Raw genomic sequence first — 19537 nt, 5'->3', positions numbered from 1 at the left:
AGAATGTAGTGATTGGCAGCTGCTCTTTTCACCATCATCATCATCATCACCACCACCACCTACTACTGTGCTCACCATTACTATCCTCAAGGATGTCGTTCAAAGGCCACCTCTCCTGAGAAAACCTTCTTGATCCTCTAGTCAGAACCAATGGTATCACCCCTCATACTCTGGGCTTCTTTGACTCAGCTCACCATTGATTTCACTTTACATTGCATTACAGTTGGTTTATTGTTGTCTTTGCTGTTGTTGTTGTTATTTATATATAAGTTCACCCATTAGTGTACTCCCTGAGAACAGGAATCATGATTAATTTTGTAGAGTACCCATCCACATTCTGGTAACGCTTTATGTTTTTTGTAGTCAAAGCACAAAAAGTGTAGTAGGCACTTGGTAAACATTAGTTAAATTGGATGGGCCATCAATAAAATTTTCTTATTTTGTTTATGTTTTAATGTTTGATCTGGGTTCTTGGATTTCCTGTACTGCATCTCATCTTCTGTAACTTCTTCAGTAAAGTTAAGCATGCTTATCTTTTCACATATTTATTTCAGAAATTGATTCTGATATTTGGTACACAAATCTCAGTCATTAGTAAAATTTGACTACCCTGAAATGAACTTCATGCTGTTCTTCAAATGTGCGTTTCTTTCAGATCCATGCAGAAACAAAAGTCTAGGTTCCTCTTGATATTTTCACAGGATATCCTCTGACCCCTAAATTAATTTGAGAGTACTGTAGGAAGCAGGGAAAGATTTGTCTGGGTTTCAAATCCCAAAACCTGACCCCCTGACTCTCGGCCCCAAACTACACAGGAAATTTCTAACAGTAAATCAAGAGCCCAAAGTGCATTTAGCACAGATAGAGAAAAGAAAAGCAAAAACTGGGAATGACCATAGGATCATTTTTATTGTAATTTAAAGATAATCTGTCAGCATAGAGGAAATGTTGTCATTGACTGCACCACGTAATCATATAACTCGTTGCAGAAAAACTCACTGGTCCCTTTTTTATCCTCAGTCAGAGTTAGAGGTACAGAGAATAAACAGACCACATGTACCACTTTCTAAACATAGGATTAATTACCCACTGTTCAGACCCCAGCTCTTTGCTTTTATTCACTCTCTACCTCTAATTCCCACATTCATATCTTACCTCTGTGCAGCTGATTCTCAAATTTGTAATTTAGATCCAGCTTCATCAAAGTCAAGACCATATACCAAGTGCACTGCATGTCTCCAACTATGCAATCCACAGGGATCACAGTCAAATGTCCAAAGCCAAAACTGTCTTCAATGCAGTCCCCTCCCTGGTTACATGACTGACCCTTATCATCATGCCAAATCTCCCAGGCTGAAAGTCTCAGAGCCTCTTTTGAGGCCTTTTCCTTTCTTCACATCCAATTGACTTCCATGGCTTATAATTCTTGGACCAGGCTTTTCATTCAAACAATGCAGCAATTCCTTAACTACCTGTTCAAATTCTCACATATGTGACTACTCTTAAAACACATCTCTGGCTGCAGAAATGTCTTCTTTGAGAAGTGTCTCTTCATATCCTTCACCTACTTTTTGATGGGGTTGTTTTTTTCTTGTAAATTTGTTTAAGTTCTTTGTAGATTCTGGATATTAGCCCTTTGTCAGATGGATAGATTGCAAAAATTTTCTCCCATTCTGTATGCAGCCAACAAAGATGAAAAAAAGCTCATCATCACTGGTTATTAGGGAAATGCAAATCAAAACCACAATGAGATACCATCTCACGCCAGTTAGAATGGTGATCATTAAAAAGTCAGGAGGGCCAGGCGCGGTGGCTCATGCCTGTAATCCCAGCACTTTGGGAGGCCAAGGCAGGCAGAATGCACAAGGTCAGGAGATTGAGACTATCCTGGCTAACACAGTGAAACCCCGTCTCTACTAAAAATACAAAAAAAAAATAGCTGGGCGTGGTGGTGGGCGCCTGTATTCCCAACTACTCGGGAGGCTGAGGCAGGAGAATGGTGTGAACCCGGGAGGCGGAGCTTGCAGTGAGCCGAGATCTCACCACTACACTCCAGCCTGGGCAACTGAGCAAAACTCCATCTCAAAGAAAAAAAAAGTCAGGAAACAACAGATGCTGGAGAGGATGTGGAGAAATAGGAACACTTTTACACTGTCGGTGGGAGTGTAAATTAGTTCAACCATTGTGGAAGACAGTGTGATGATTTCTCAAGGATCTAGAACTGGAAATACCATTTGACCCAGCAATCCCATTACTGGGTATACATTCAAAGGATTATAAATCATTCTACTATAAAGACACATGCACACATATGTTTACTGTGACACTGTTCACAATGGCAAAGACTTGGAACCACCCAAATGCCCATCAATAATAGACTGGATAAACAAAACGTGACACATATACACCATGGAATACTATGCAGCCATAAAAAGGATGAGTTCATGTCCTTTGCAGGGTCATGGATGAAGCTGGAAACCATCATTCTCAGCAAACTAATACAAGAACAGAAAACCAAACACCGCATGTTCTCACTCGTAAGTGGGAGCTGAACAATGAGAACACACGGACACAGGGAGGGGAACATCACACATTGGGGCCTGTTTAGTGGTGGGGGACTAGGGGAGGGATAGCATTAGGATAAATACCTAATGTAGATGACGGGTTGATGGGTGCAGGAAACCACCATGGCATGTGTATACCTATGTAACAAACCTGCACATTCTGCACATGTACCCTAGAACTTAAAATATTCAAAAAGAAAACCATAGCTCTGGTCATGTTGTTCCCCTAATCAAAAACTTTCCCTGGCTCCCCATCATCTCCTTAGGCACCCAAGGCAAGTCAAGTCATCCCAATCTCCCATTCTTACCATGCACATTAACCACAGTTGCATATGTGAGGGTTATATCCATTCTTTATAAGTTGATTTCTATATATGCTTCATCTCTATACCCCTTACAGCCTTGCCCTGGGCTTTTCACATAGTAGATGTCATTAAATATTTTTGAATTGAATTTCATATTCCTATCTTTATTTCAGAGTCCTAGTTATTGACCCACTCTAATGAAATCCTGCTTTTATCATACACCATTTCAAGCCTGGTCCAGAGTCCCCTAGTCCAAATTTCTGAAAACTTGGGCAAAATCCAGGCTTACATTTATCTTTGCAATAGCTACCTGAGAAGTAAATTAATAATATAAACTAGCTAGCATGGGTTGTGCTTGACCTAGTTAAAAAAAAATAATAATAAAATAAAAACAAAAAAAAAACACTTTAAAGCATGGAGAAGGACTTTTTACACTCACTTAGTATGCTTTTTTACATATACTTATCTCATACTTATCTGACCCTAATTGCATCCTAAATTTATTGAGATGCATTTCTTGTAAATCTTTATAATCAGACCAGTCCCACTCCACTGATTCAAATCAGTGAGGCTTGACTGCCTGTATAATGATTATTCAACTACTGTAAATTCTTTGAGCTCCTACTTTTCAATGATAAATGCAAAGTGAGTCTGCTCTGCATGGCATTAAAACTGACTACACTTTTCTACCTTAAATTTGTGGAAAAGACTGAGTGGTCCACCTGGAGGGAAGAGCAGCAGCAGCAGGATTGTGGGCCCCTCCTTATGCCTTGAACAACTGGTGTAACCTCCTTGTACCTTTTGAGTTCTTCATCTGTGAAAGGAAAAGCAATGATCAGTGCTCCTGTGTCTAGACTCCAGCCTGCCTGGCCATGTGAACCCAGAAGCATTTTCCTTTTTCCAGGCCTTGAAGACTTGAGGCTAGCTGAGTTGTTAAGGGTAAATCCTTACTCCCTGGTTACTGCCAGGTGGGGATACCTGGCTCTGAAACCAGCTTTGACCTTTTTACCCCAATCTCCTATCCACACCTCTTTAGCTGACTGATGAGGTTCCTATTACCCCAATTGCCCTGAGCAATAGTACTCAATCACTGCTGCATCTAGCACAACATGGAAGCAATTTTAAGAATTCTGGCCTCCAGTACCTACAGACATCATTGAACTGGGGGAATATGCTGTGGCTGGATGCTTCATGTGGTGTTAATTAAAAACAACCTGAATTTTTACAAATGCAGCTGTACTGCCCAGTTATACTCCTCTGTAGTTTCCAGTTAACAACCACTAAAAGCAATGTCTGTCCCTTTAACTTCACAGAAACCACCAATAATTCACTTTAAAGCACAGAATTCCAAAGGACTGATTCTTAATTAATCTGTGCAGGGGAGACATTTTCCCACGCAAGTTAGCATGTGAGTGATAACCCAGTGTTGCAATATCCCACTCAATTTGCCTTAATACTCACATAAGCAAGGAACTTGAGACCTAGGGAAACCAGTAACTCCTTGGAAGACTGCCATTTACTATCATGTTACTTTGCCCTAGAAGCTGCCCTTCAGCATATATTACATTAGGAAGGACTTCCTTAGAAAAGTGGTGGTTCAGGACAAATTACTCAGTGTGTGCTCATGCCTACATACACGGATATGTTGGAAATACTTGACCTGTTAATGTAACTTTCTTGGCCTCTGTTTTCTCATATGTTCAAAGGAATAATAATCCCTACTCATTTTGAGGCCATCGTAAAATAAATTGACATCATTGGTAAACCGCAGTTCAATGTGTGATGCAAGGATAGTGTTCTCTTTGCACAAATGAGTGGGTAACTGCTCATACCACCCTCCAGTCCCGAATTTTCCTTTCTCCCTACAACATGTTTATTCCATTCAATATAAAATGATAGGGAAATGTTGCCAGACACTGCCATAAAGAGGAGAAAAAGAAAAATTAAAAGTGATCATTATCCATGCACCCAATATACTTCACTCATTTTAAGACAGGGATAAAGTGGTCAGCCTATGCATAACATATTGTGCTTTATAAATAAGTGCATTTGAGAGGGAAATGTTAATGTACTCGAACAAGCACAATTCAACATTGCCTTGAACAAGAGATGTACAGATAGCAGGACACATGCACACACAATGGTATATGATTATTTCAAAGTAAAAATTGGTCACAGTGTATGTTAAGGACAGCCATGGAGGTAAAACAGTCAGAAAACGGCAGTCTGAAGGCTGGGCATGGAAGTGTATCAAGCAGTTCAACCTTTATGGTTTGTGATGGGAGTTATTACAATTTATGGGATTATTGTATGAGTAAACTTTCTGCTATTTTCAACATGCGGGCCACCTCTTTTGATCACAATCAGAAGCCTCTCTGTGTCCCTCCCCAGAATCCTCTCTGTCACTTTTGGGCTTGGGCATTAGTGATTTCATCATTAAGATGATCCTTGACTGGAAGAAATAAGGCAAAGGAACTTTGTGACTAACAAAATCATGTCTTAGCAAAAGACTAGTATCCGAAATCTACAAGGAACTCAAATAAGCTAGAAAAAAAAATAATAACCACATCAAAAAGTAGGCAAAGGACACAAATAGACATTTTTCAAAAGAAGATACGAACATCCAACAAACATATGAAAAAACGTTCAACATCAATAATAATCAGGGAAAGGCAAATTAAAACCACAATGAGATACCACCTTATTCCTGCAAGAATGGACATAATTAAGATGTCAAAAAAACCATAGCTGTTGGCATTGATGCAGTGAAAAGGGAACACTTTTACACTGCTGGTAGGAATGTAAATTAATACAACCACTATGGAAAATGATATGGAGATTCCTTAAGGAAATAAAAGTAGAACTACCATTCAATCCAGCAATCCCACTACTAGGTATCTACCCAAAAGAAAAGAAGTCATTATATTAAAAAGACAACCTGTTCACGCATATTTATAGTAGCACAATTTGCAATTGCAAAGATATGGAACCAACCTAAGTGCCCAATGGCCAATGAATGGATAAATAAAATGTGGTACATGTACACCAGGGAATACTACTCAGCCATAAAAAAAGAACAAAATAATGTCTTTTGCAGCAACTTGGATGAAACTGGAGGCCACTACTTTAAGTGAAGTAACTCAGGAATAGAAAACCAAATACCATGTCTTCTCACTTATAAGTGGGAGCTAAACTATGAGAATGTAGAGGCATAAGAGTGATATAACGGACTTTTGGGAGTCGGTGGGGAAGGTGAGGAGTCGGGTGAGAGATAAAAGACTACATATTGGGTACAGTGTACACTGCTCAGGTGATGGCTGCACTAAAATCTCAGAAATCACCACTAGAGAACTTATCCATGTAAGCAGAAACCATCTGTCTCTCAAAAACTACTGAAATAAAATAATTTTAAAATTATGTCTTGGGTAATTGTTTTGAGATTGATGGTGCACAGTAGTGTTTGAAAACTCATAAAAGGTAAGAAGACCCTCAGAGAATATGTGGTCAAATCCCCTCATTCCTCATTGCCCAGATAGAGGCATTAAAGCTCCTAAAGCAGAAGAGACCTACCCAAGGCCACAATGTAAGGGAAGGAGAAAGCTGTCGGGAAGCCCATCCAGTAAGACTGGCCTCATCTCACATGTGAGAAGGGATCACCACCATTTTCCCAAGGAATGATCCAGAGTCAGCTTCAAGGGGTCTAACATCATTGTTACTCCAGTGAGTAACTGATCATTTAATTGAAAACAAGTAGTTCAAGAGGAAAATTTGTGCCAAATGAAAATCCTTATCTCTAGTTTTCCTCTTCCTGGAAATTTTGGTGCATCATGTGCGCAGTTTCTCAAATTTTCAGCTTTCTAATGCAGCTTTATATATCTCATTAAACTCTTGGTTTGAGGTGATAAAGTTGTCCTACTTTTTTCTATTTTTCTATACATAATTTTCAGGCATTTATTTATGCTCTTTTTGCTTAAAATTGTTTGGATATTTTAAAAAATTTAGCCTCATCTCCAAATGAATCATTTAAAGCAACTTGGTCAAAACTGAATATTTGCTTTCCCCACTTCTTGTTTTTGTCAGGTTTGTCAAAGATCAGATAGTTGTAGATATGTGGCATTATTTCTGAGGGCTCTGTTCTGTTCCATTAGTCTATATCTCTTTTTTGGTACCAGTACCATGCTGTTTTGGTTACTGTAGCCTTGTAGTATAGTTTGAAGTCAGGTAGCGTGATGCCTCCAGCTTTGTTCTTTTGGCTTAGGATTGACTTGGCAATAAGGGCTCTTTTTTGGTTCCATATGAACTTTAAAGTAGTTTTTTCCAATTCTGTGAAGAAAGTCATTGGTAGCTGGGAAAACTGGCTAGCCATATGTAGAAAGCTGAAACTGGATCCCTTCTTTACACCTTGTACAAAAATTAATTCAAGATGGATTAAAGACTTACATGTTAGACCTAAAACCATAAAAACCCTAGAAGAAAACCTAGGCAATAACATTCAGGACATAGGCATGGGCAAGGACTTCATGTCTAAAACACCAAAAGCAATGGCAATGAAAGCCAAAATTGACAAATGGGATCTAATTAAACTAAAGAGCTTCTGCACAGCAAAAGAAACTACCATCAGAGTGAACAGGCAACCTACAAAATGGGAGAAAATTTTTGCAATCTACTCATCTGACAAAGGGCTAATATCCAGAATCTACAAAGAACTTAAACACATTTACAAGAAAAAAACAAACAACCCCATCAACAAGTGGGCAAAGGATATGAACAGACCTTTCTCAAAAGAAGACATCTATGCAGCCAAAAGACACATGAAAACATGCTCATCATCACCGGCCATCAGAGAAATGCAAATCAAAACCACAATGAGATACCATCTCACACCAGTTAGAATGGCGATCATTAAAAAGTCAGGGAACAACAGGTGCTGGAGAGGATGTGGAGAAATAGGAACACTTTTACACTGTTGGTGGGACTATAAACTAGTTCAACCATTGTGGAAGTCAGTGTGGCGATTCCTCAGGGATCTAGAACTAGAAATACCATTTGACCCAGCCATCCCATTACTGGGTATATACCCAAAGGATTATAAATCATGCTGCTATAAAGACACATGCACACATACGTTTATTGCAGCACTATTCACAATAGCAAAGACTTGGAACCAACCCAAATGTCCAACAATGATAGACTGGATTAAGAAAATGTGGCACATATACACAATGGAATACTATGCAGCCATAAAAAAGGATGAGTTCATGTCCTCTGTAGGGACATGGTGGAAGCTGGAAACCGTCATTCTCAGCAAACTATCACAAGGACAAAAAACCAAACACCGCATGTTCTCACTCATAGGTGGGAATTGAACAATGAGAACACATGGACGCAGGAAGGGAAACGTCACACACTGGGGCCTGTTGTGGTGTGGGGGGAGGGGGGAGGGATAGCATTAGGAGATATACCTAATGTAAATGACAAGCTAATGAGTGCAGAACACCAACATGGCACATGTATACATATGTAACAAACCTGCACGTTGTGCACATGTACCCTAAAACTTACAGTATAATAAAAAAAACTGAATATTTGCAATCACCACTTCACAGTCTTTCAATCTGTGTATACTCAAGAGTAATGTGCCAATTTCATTATAGATTTCTAGCACCTCTATTCCCTAAGTAAATTTGCCCTTTTTCCTAAATTTAAACTCATTTCTATCAGTAGTGCCTCCTTTATATCTTTGACCATCTTTATCACTTTTTTATTTGCACATCATTTTCATGCATCAGAATATTCTATGTACCCAAACTCTGCAGCATTATGTTGCCATCATTGAATGACATACTTTTTTTCCTGAAATTCAAGACTATTGTGAACTCAGTAAAGATGTAGGGACAAGCTATGTCTGAGTTTTTAGATTCATTGGCATTAAGAGCAGAGTCAAATGCAAAGATGAGAGATGTGACTGACCAGGAGGATACTGAATGAAGGTCAGAGCAACAGCTAGGGGTCCCAGAAGGTCCCACTGTTACCCACCTAGGCACAGAAATCTGCACTAGACATTTGGAGAAGAGTCAGGAGTTGAAAACCAAGTAACAATCCTGCTGTGTGTTGGGCACTCTGAAATGGCAGGGGTAAACTCCATATATTACATGTTTAATGTAATAAAAAATAAGGCTTTCTACCCAAAAACATGCATACAATGTTTATAGCAGATTTCTTCATGACTGGCAAAACTTGGAAGCAACCAAGATGTTCTTCAGTATTTGAATAAATAAACTGTGGTACATCCAGACAACGGAATATTAGTCAGTACTAAAGATAAATGAGATATCAAGCCATGAAAAGACATGGAGGAGGCATAAATGCATATTACTAAGAGAAAGAAGCTAATCTGAAAGGCTACATGCTGTGTGATTCCAACTATATAACATTCTGGAAAAGGCGAAACTATGGAGATTGTAAAGATGAGTGGTTGCTTGTGGCTAGGGGGAAGGAGGGATAAAGAAGAGAAGCATAGAGAATTTTTAGGGCAGTGAAAATATTTTGTATGATACTATAATTGTGGGTACCTGGCATTATACATTTGTCCAAATCCATAGAATGCACAGCACCAAGAGTGAACCCTAATGTAAACTATGGACTTTGAGTGATGATGATATGTCAATGTAGGTTCATCAGTTGTAGCAAACGTATCACTCTGGTGGGGGATGTTGATGATGGGGGGAGGTAGGGAGGCTATGAGAAATCGCTGTACCTTCCTCTCAAGTTTGTAGTGAATCTAGAACTGTTCCAAAAAAAAAATTGTCTGTTAAAAAGCATAAGCTTTGATTATCTTTAATCATGATCATAATAGCTAGCACTGAGTGTTTACTCAGTTCCCGACATCTCTTTAAGTCCTTTGTATGAATCAATTCATTTAATCCTCCAAGGAACCCTCAAAGGTAAGTGCTAGGTTCACCTGCATTTCACAGATGCAGAAGCAAGACACAGAACAGGTGTGTGATTTGCACAAAGTCACACAGCTATAGCTTTCCCATGCAGGAGTCAGGATCCCGATTTCAGTTTCTTCCATTGTTTCTGAAGCTTTGTGCTGCACCTTCACGTCTGAGTGGCAGTTGTAATATGAAGGGGAAGAGGTGAATAATTCAGAGCCTGTCTAGGAAGGCTGTTTCCTGGGCAAAGACCAGGAGACTTCCCAGATTTCGCTGTGGCTTGGCCTGTGCAGAGGGGCCCTGACCCCTCCCCCATCACAATGGCAATGGCGAGGGTCGGGGGCAGGGGTGCTGTGCCAGTTCACTGCCTGCGGGACACTGCCCCCATTTCCCCTGGTGAGCTCCAGGTGGACGACCAGGTCCTCACCCCTGCAGCACAGCCTGATTGAAGTTCTGCAATATACAGGAAGCTCATGAGGATTTCATGGCCACCTCTTCCAACTTGGGCAAAGGGCACCGCTGTTTGTTTTCATGAGAATTGAGCTGGAGGAGCTGAAGGTGTTTTCAATGAAAGCCCACCTGTGTCATGTTAAGGAACATGCAGGAACCATGGCTTTGAACTTCAGTGCTGAGGATTATTTGTTTTTCCTGAAAGTAGTGGAAAAGCAGCCTGTGACTATCTGTAGGGTCCACAGTGGGCTGAGGATGGCTGCCAACCCCTGCCACACCAGACACACCTACAAACCTGGGGGTGGCCACTGGCACCGAACTGACCTTGCCATACTGGGAATCAGACACTTCAGCACAGGAGGCTGCCCTGATTCCAAAATCAAGAAACCCGTGGTTGCTTCCCCAGAGTAACCACAGCCCAGCTACCTTCTCTCCCAGAAGACACCTAGGCTCCATGCTTCCTCCTGCCTGCCTGACACCCATCTCCTCAACAAGAAGAAAGTCCTAGTCCTGCCTGCTTTGCTTTCTCCCAGAGCAGCCCCAGAAACATGGAGATGATGTTTGAGGGACACTCCAAGGAGCAGTTGTCCAGGATCAGATGGACCTCAAAGCCTCCTGGCTAAAAACACAAGAATCAAGCAGCAAAATCTTCCCCCCAGCTCCCCTTCCACTTCTTTTCCCAGTGTGGCCCACTGTTCTGTTCTCCTGAATCACATTGTAGGCTCCAAAATCTTCCTAAAACAAACAAACAAATTTGTATCACCTTAGGGCTGGATCATTTCCCTATGGCTCTAGAGGAGAGTAATTTATAACCCAACTGATACTGCTGGGACATTAATTGGTGACTTCAACCTTTATCATCTTCCCCTCTTACAGACATCTCTGGTTTGAACAGAAGACTGAGGCAGGCAACATTTAACTCAACAGATGGCTTTGCCAACGGTGAAATTCCTGGCACTGCAATCCTAGTCTGGTGTCTGGGACCATGGCTGTATCCCCGGCCTTCTGGGGCCCCAGTGAGTGCCCCCCATCACCCACAGTTGCAGGTGTCCACACGCACTGTGGTGAAGGCTAGCTCCCTGAGACTGCAGGCTGAGTTTCTACAAGTTTAAGAGACGCTGCACCAAATCAGGACCATGACAGCTGCCTCATTCTCCGAGCTACTTTTGTGTGATTTAGCAAATCACATTGGGAAGAGCCCACCCTAAAGCTAGAAGACCAAAATTGGAGTCCCAGGTCTTCCCAGCGACTGCCCCTCTGTCTTGAAGGATTAAAAGCCTACGCTTCAGCTGTTTCACACTAGGGTAAAACAGTGATACTAACAAAGACGTCTGCCTCCCATGTTCATTGTGAAGATGCTATGACGTATTAGAAAACATTTTGTGATCTATAAATGTTTCACAAGTAAAGACATTTCTGTTATTAGAAGCTATGTCAAAAAAACATATTGAAAAGTCCATGGGAAATGTAGCTTTATATGTGAATGTTCATTCACAATTTTATTTCTATTTCTTTGGTCAGCAGCACAAGCATTTAATGTGATTGCTCCAGGACTACATGGTTATGTGCTGCAGGAAAAGCATAAGACACATGAGACATAGTCTCATGTGTCTCTTCCGTGCAGTCCAGTTACAGTCTGATTGGAAGGTCAGGACACATGTGAAGTAACCACACAGGCAATGCAGGACAGACATCCTCATGCCAGGTGCCTGATTTACAAACACCAGACTTGTAAACAATTCATGCTCAACCGCCCATCTGATCTCTTCCACTACCACAGTTGTCCAGGACTCCTTGGCAGGAGGAGTCTCACCCCCTGCATCATGGTCCCTCTCCTGCTCATGCCAAATCCTCTTCCCACCTTGAGCCAAAACTGGAGTTGGGAACACGTTCTTCCAGAAAAGCAGTGAGCTCAGTGGTATCATCAGGGTCTGAGCCCTCCAGGTTGGTCAGATGCCCGTTCTCTGAGCTCTCTATCACAGCACTATGCACACACACTTATAACTCCCAGAAATCAGGGTCTGTACCAATTTTATCTTTGTATCCACAATGTCTGGGCCATTTTGGGCTCAAAGTGGTCCAAAAAATATTTGTGGGATAAACAAATAAAGGAATAAACTATAGCACAGGCTAAATGTGCTTTGGGAGGCTAGCCTGAGAACAAAACCCATATGCTAGCCTGGGAACTATTGTTAAACTAGAAAAATAAAGAAAAGAGGGTTTTTAACTGACACCAAAAAAATGAAAATATAGGTGAGCAAATGTGTTTGTTGTAAATATGCAAGCATAGAGAATCTTGAAAAAGAAAACATACTAGTTTATTAACTATATTAAAGGAGGGGAAAGAGTTGGAGGAAAAGATAAAAAGGGGAAATTAAGAGAAAAAAACTGTAAACAACCATATATATGTATCTATGTATAATTTGAAAAGGAGAATGACAATGCCCAGGCATGAGACAAATAAGAAATCAGAGCTAACCCATGTGAGGAAATAAGCTGAATGTTCCCAAACACAAATGAGAAGAAAACAGAGCCAAGACCAGGAATCCAAAGGACACCTTGACAGCAGCAATGTCTGGGCATGTTGCTCCCTAAAAGATCCAGAGCCCCAGAATATTGGCTTTAGGCTTTCCCACTATTGTGTCCAACTCCAGCTGAGGACAGGTTCAAATAAAATGGTTCACACAGCTACGCCTGCATCATATGAGCTGAACTAATATCAACAATTACATCAGGAAAAATGTGTTTACCTTGGTTTCCCGCCACAGAAAATGGGTCCAAAATGATGTTGAACATACGCCTTTCATTTCTGCTGCTTTAGAAGAACAAATAATTTAACAGGTGGGACTCAGAATTCCAAGGTTTTTTTTGTTTGTTTGTTTTGTTTGTTTTTTTTTTTAGGGGAGGGGATAGCATCTTTTTGTTGTTGTTATTTATAGTAGAGTATTAAACATTCCTCTGTTGGTCAATGGAATCTGGAACCCTTCTTAACAAACCTCTGTGAGTTATATTTATTTTGCAGAAGCTCTTCTAATGATCACATTAGCAGCAAGTTGGAAAAGCCCAGTGAGTCCAATCAGACTGTACTTTTGCATGTTATCAGTACAATATGTTGCTTCAACTGAAAGGCTAAATTCTCTAACTCCCCCCAAAATTGATCCAGACAGCAAAAAGGGAGGAAATTCATTCTACTTTAACACAGCAATTGTGTCCAGACTTCACGCAATACCATTTCAGTCTAGAATTTTCATCATCACTGCCAAAAGCATCATACAGAAACATTACATGACTTTCACTCAGCTTTCACTCTCCAAAAACCAGCCATCTTGTTCCAGGCCCAAAGAGAAAAAATGAAATTAAAGGGAGATGAGGTGGGGAGGAGTCACATGGAGCATTTTTAACTGTTTCTCACTGCCTGGTTTCTCAGTTTCACAACAATTATTAACAAATCCATGAAGTTTTTATATTAAGAACAGCCAGAAGTTCCTCCATATGTCAAATGCTCCATTTCTCAAACTAAAACCCTCTATTCATAGTTGCATGAGGGTATCTTGCTCGTCTTTTTGCTTTTACTTGTCTGTCCTATATCCCAGATCATTCAGGGAACTGGAATGTTTATGCTAGGTATCAGAAAATATCCCAATGATTTACACAAATTAGAGCGTGCATCATTTTATGGTAACTCTACTATAATGAACAAGCCGAAAAATATATACTGTGTCAAACACAATATGCTAAATAACTTTCTCACATAAAGTTCAAAACAGGTGATACAGACTGGCGGGCAGGACTTCCACATGGGATTCAGAGACCTTTGATCCTTCCACATGCTCAGTTCTCTGCTAGGGCCATAGAGTCCTCAGTATTCAGCCAGAAGGCAGGGGATCAGAGGGTGGAAAGGGCAAATTCACTTCTGAAAAATCTCAGTCCAGAATGACACACATACTTCCAATCCTAATCCATTGGTTAGGACCTAATCATCCATCTGCAAAGAAGGCTGGGGAATGTTGTATAGCTGTGTGTTCTGAAAGAGGAGGAAACAAGGTTAGTGAAAAGCTTGCTACTGTCTGCTGTAGACAGTCAACTGAACCAATCCTAAATTTTACTTGCATTATAATTGCCATGGTAATTTCAGAGTTATATTTTAGCTCAGGGTGTATGTGTCTGTGTGTTTTCCAGATAACATAACTACAATGGCCTAGCTTGAGAATTATACACAGAGTTCAACATCTGACATTTGCTGCAGCTAAACATTCAGGAAGTCCTGAGGGGACAACTTCTGAAGTAGTCACCTAAAATTCAAGTCCAACATGGTTCAGATATGCTGCGGCAATCTAAACTCTAAATCAGAGAGTTTGCCTAAGTAAGAATTCGGGGAGTGATACAAAACTTTGGCAAGAACTGTGGCTTCACTGTGCACCTTGGTCAGACTGAGTTTCCATGTACTTCATACCTACTGCTCAGATTCTCCAAGGCATGGACAGGTGCAATAACTACTATATCCTAATTTGTTAGAGTTTAAAAATCATATCAATCATTCTTTGATCTTCAGAAAGAAACTGTAATAACCAGAACAGAGATTACTTTCCTGATTTTTAAAAAAAATGTGATGGTGGAAACTGTAAGCCTCAGGACCTAAAAGTATGCAGAGACTAGACTTAAACTCAAAATTCAAAGGCCATCCTCCCCCCATATCAGCACCCCATCAGTGCACTAGAATGACTGCAATTCCAGTCATCTCCACAACTAAGATGGCTTCTTATTTCCACACAGATCACTTTCATCCAATCACTCCTAGAGCTTTTATTTAACAAAAGAAAAACCTACCACAGATTGCTCCTTAAGCATGATAGAATCCTGCCAGACAAAACTTTTATAAACCCAAAGACTTTGCTGCTCAAAGTAGGGTGTGTGGAGCAGTAGCACTGGAAGTTCCTGGGAATTTGTTAGAAATGAAGGTTCTCAACCCCATTCCCTGACCCACTGCATCAAATACTCCATCTTAACAAGATCCCAAAGTGATGCTAATACAGATACTGATCAGTCCATCAGATACTCCATCTTAACAAGATCCCAAAGTGATACTGGTAAAGTTAGACTGTAACCACTCTAGGGTATCCTATAGCATATTAACTTGAATGCCTACTAGGGTCTAAAAATGACCCTAATAAAAAATGAATTATACAAATCAATAAGAAAAACAGGTATAAAATAGTCAAAATGTAAGAACAGGCAATTTACAGAAAAAAATACAAATAAACTTTAATAAACATAAATAAAGCTCATCTTCTCTAGTGATTTAGGAAATGCAAATTAAAACAACAGCTCCATATCATTTTTCACCTATCAGAGTGGCAAAACATTAAAGTTTGATAATATGCAAAACTACAAAAAATTTTAAGAAAAGATTGTTCTCTCATACTATAGGAGCTGAAATTGTTATCTCTTTGGAAGGCAATTTTTCAGCACCTTTTAAAAAAAATTTCAAAGATTTTGATTAAACAATTCAACTTCTAAGAATACAGTCTATACAAATACTTGTTAACATGTCAAAGGTAAGTGTAAAAGCATTTTATTACTCCATTTGTATTATGAAAACTAAAGGGAATTTAAATATCCATCTATTAGAAAATGGTTAAGTAAGTTAGTGGGGAATCCATACTAAGGAACTATGCAATAATTTTTAAAAATTCAATGTCACGAAAAAAAGTCCATGACATATTACTGAATGCCTAAGCAAGTTGCAAAATAGTATGTATAGCCTGGTCCAATTCCTATATTTTAAAACTATATAGAAGTATATGCATTTGTCAAAATTCATCAAACACTAAATTTAAAATCTGCATTTTCACCATAGTACTGGCATAAAAACAGACACATAGATGACCAATGAACAAAATAAAGAACCCAAATATAAACCCATGTATTTACAGCCAATTCATCTTCAACAAAGGCGTATAGAACATAGAATGGAAAAAAGGAAAGTTTCTTTAATAAATGCTGCTAGAAAAACTCGATAACTATATGCAGAAGAATGTAACTAGGCCCCATCTCTCATCATGCACTAAAATCCAATAAAATGGATTAAAGACTTAAATCTAAGACCTGAAACTATGAATCTGCCAGAAGAAAACATTGTAGAAACGCCCCAGGACATTGGTCTGGGCAAAGATTTTTTTGTGTGTAAAATTTCAAAAGCACAGGCAACAGAAGCAAAAATAGGCAAATGGGATTACATCAAGCTAAATAGCTTCTGCATGGCAAAGAAAACAATCAACAATGTGAAAAGACAACCCATAGAAAGGGAGAAAATATTTGCAAACTATGCATCTGACAAGGGATTGATAACCAGAATATATAAGGAGTTCAAACAATTTAACAGCAAAAAGACAAATAATCTGATTTTTCAAATGGGCAAAAGATCTGAATAGACATTTCTCAAAAGAAATACAAATAGCCAACAGATATATAAAAAAAAGTTCAACATTACTAATTACCAGAGAAATGTGAATCAAAACTACAAAAGATATCATCTCACCCTAGTTACAGTGGCTTGTATCAAAAAGAAAGGCAATAATCGCCACTGGCGAGGATACAGAGAAAGGGGAAACCTCATACACCGCTGAAGAGAATATAAATTAGTACAGCCAAAATGGAGAACAGTATGGAGATTTCTCAAAAACCTAAAAATAGAACTGTATGACCCAGCAATTCCACTACTGAGTATATATACAAAAGAAAGGAAATCAATATATCAAAGACATCTGCACTCCCATGTTTATTGCAGCACTATGCTCAACAGCCAAAATACGGAATCAATCTAAGTGCTCATCAACAGATTAATGGATAAAGAAAATGTGGTATATATACACAATGGAATATTATTCAGCCATGAAAATAGAATAAAATCCTGTCATATGCAGCAACATGGGTGAAACTGGAAGTCATTATGTTACACAAAATAAACTAAGCACAGAAAGACAAATATCACATGTTTTACTCATATGTGGGATCTGAAAAAGTGGACCTCCTGAAGATAGGGAGCATACTGGTGGTTATCAGAGGCCAGGAAGGGAAGGATTGTAGGGAAGATGAAGAGAAGTTGATGAATGGGTATAAATATGTGGTTTGATAGAAGAAAACCTAACACTTATCTAACAGTAAGACCTGGTGTTAGATAGATCCGTAGGTTGATTATCGTTTACAATAATCTATTATATATTTCAAAATAGCTAGAAGAGAATAATCAGAATAGTTCTAGCATTAAAAAAAGGTAAATATTAGGGTGATGGATAGTCCAAGTATGCTAACTTGATCTTTACAAATTATATTAAATTATTGTATGTACCCCAAAACTATACACATCTATTATGTATCAATAGAAAAAGAAATATAAACTATAATCAGTGCATGTTGTTTTATGGAAATTACACCTCAATTATACCTCAGTACAATTGATTTAAAGGATTATATGTAAATTGTTATGTATTTTAGTCATATATTCAGTTATTTATATATTTTATATTATGTATATATGTTATGTATGTATATATTTTCTTTTCTTTTTTTTTTTTTTTGAGATAGAGTTTTGCTCTTGTTGCCCAGGCTGGAGTGCAATGGTGCGATCTCGGCTCACTGCAACCTCCACCTCCCAGGTTCAAGCAATTCTCCTGCCTCAGCCTCCCGAGTAGCTGGGATTACAGGCACCCGCCACCATGCCCAACTAATGGTTTTTTTTTTTCTGTATTTTTGGTAGAGACAGGGTTTCACCATGTTGGCCAGGCTGGTCTCGAACTCCTGACCTCAGGTGATCCACCTGCCTCGGCCTCCCAAAGTGCTGGGATTACAGGTGTGAGCCACTGCACCCAGCCTGTATATATTTTCATTAGTGTATGCTATGTATGGATTTTCAGGTCTACAAAATGATCTGAAAGGGAACACAGCAAACCTTTCAAAGTGGCAGAGGCTGGAAGATAATAAAATGAGTGGGAACCTTTGTTGTTTTTTCAACCAACGTGCACTTTTTGTATTTTCAAAAAAGCATAACTTAAAAATTTCAGTGAAATCATTTCCAGTGAGCCTGAATCAATGTGGAAACACAAACTTAATTTGGCCTCATTAATCACTGCCCTTGGCCCAGGTTAATCATGTGGTGTCTAGTATGACAGTCTACATTGCATACACATTACCAGGCTGGCCCTCCAAAAACACCTGTTTCTTATCTCATACAGGATGACTGAGCACCATTAAAAATTAGCTCTATGCTAACAACTTTATGAAAATTCATTACAGGATAGAAGACATTGTTCCAGCCCCCAGGCTTAATACTCAACCTGAAAAGCTAAAAACATTCTGTACCGGATAGTGTAGTAAGTCTAAATTTGCGGACCAACTTTAAATACTCTTCTTCCTGTCTCCCCCACTGAGCAATATTTATCATTATTTTCCTTCATTTCCTGTCCCTTCTGGTCATACTAGCCTTCATGCTATTCTACAAATACCTCAGCTTTTGCTTCTACTATCTCGCTCACTTGGAGTTTCTGTCTCCCTCATCATGGCATGTTCTCATCCATCCAACAAGTTTCATCCTCATCTTTTCCATGAATTTGTTGCTAACCCTCAATCACTTCTCTCCCTGTATATTTCCTTATTTGTTGGATTATCTTTTCTCTATAAGAAGAAAGGAAGTCATGTCTCCCTCTTCCCTATGTCTCTCATCACCTTGCACAATGCCAAGTATATAGAAATGATTAACTGACAATTATCAATGATTTATCACTTTATAATTTTTTTTTTTGAGACAGAGTGTCACTCTGTCACTCAGGCTGGAGTGCAATGGCTCGATCTCGGCTCACTGCAACCTCCGCTTCCCAGGTTCAAGCCATTCTCCTGCCTCAGCCTCCCGAGTAGTTGGGACTACAGGTGCGTGCCACCACACCCAGCTAATTTTCGTATTTTTTGTACAGTGTTTCACCATACAGACAGGGGTTTGTGGTATAGACAATTTTCTGTAAATATAATCTCTCTTGGTTCTTTTAATTCCCTGGTGAAAAGTTGGCAAAGGTGGTATTATTTTCATAGTATATCTGAGTGATGGTCACAGTATATCTGAGAGATTGGCCAGGATGGTCTCGATCTCTTGACCTCGTGATCTGCCCGCCTCAGCCTCCCAAAGTGCTGGGATTACAGGTGTGAGCCACCACATTTGGCCAATTTTTTAAATGTTGGACAAGGAATAGAAAATTAATGGGAAAGAAGTGCTTTCCCAAAAGCCTGATGAAGT

Source organism: Pongo pygmaeus, chromosome 12 (assembly GCF_028885625.2).
Source record: "Pongo pygmaeus isolate AG05252 chromosome 12, NHGRI_mPonPyg2-v2.0_pri, whole genome shotgun sequence".
Classification (NCBI taxonomy): domain Eukaryota; kingdom Metazoa; phylum Chordata; class Mammalia; order Primates; family Hominidae; genus Pongo; species Pongo pygmaeus.
This window is presented reverse-complemented; position numbering follows the sequence as displayed.